The sequence below is a fragment of the Bison bison genome, unplaced genomic scaffold (genome assembly GCF_000754665.1).
Source record: "Bison bison bison isolate TAMUID 2011002044 unplaced genomic scaffold, Bison_UMD1.0 scf7180017864180, whole genome shotgun sequence".
NCBI lineage: Eukaryota > Metazoa > Chordata > Mammalia > Artiodactyla > Bovidae > Bison > Bison bison.
The window spans coordinates 7,652,335-7,652,552 of NW_011494752.1; positions in this window are offsets into that span (position 1 = coordinate 7,652,335).

Sequence of the window (218 nt, forward strand, 5' to 3'; positions counted from 1 at the left end):
ATTATTATTATTTTATTTGGCTGCACTGGGATCTAGCTCCCTGATCAGAGATGGAACCCAGGCCCCCTGCTTTGGGAGTACAGTCTTAACCTCTGGACCACCAGGAAAATCCCCTGATAGGCTTTTAAGGTGTCAGGATTAGATGGCTAAATCTATCCAGGTTGAAGTTGCAAGAAGGCCTATTCCCTTGTAGTACCCTCCTCTATCCCTCACTCCCC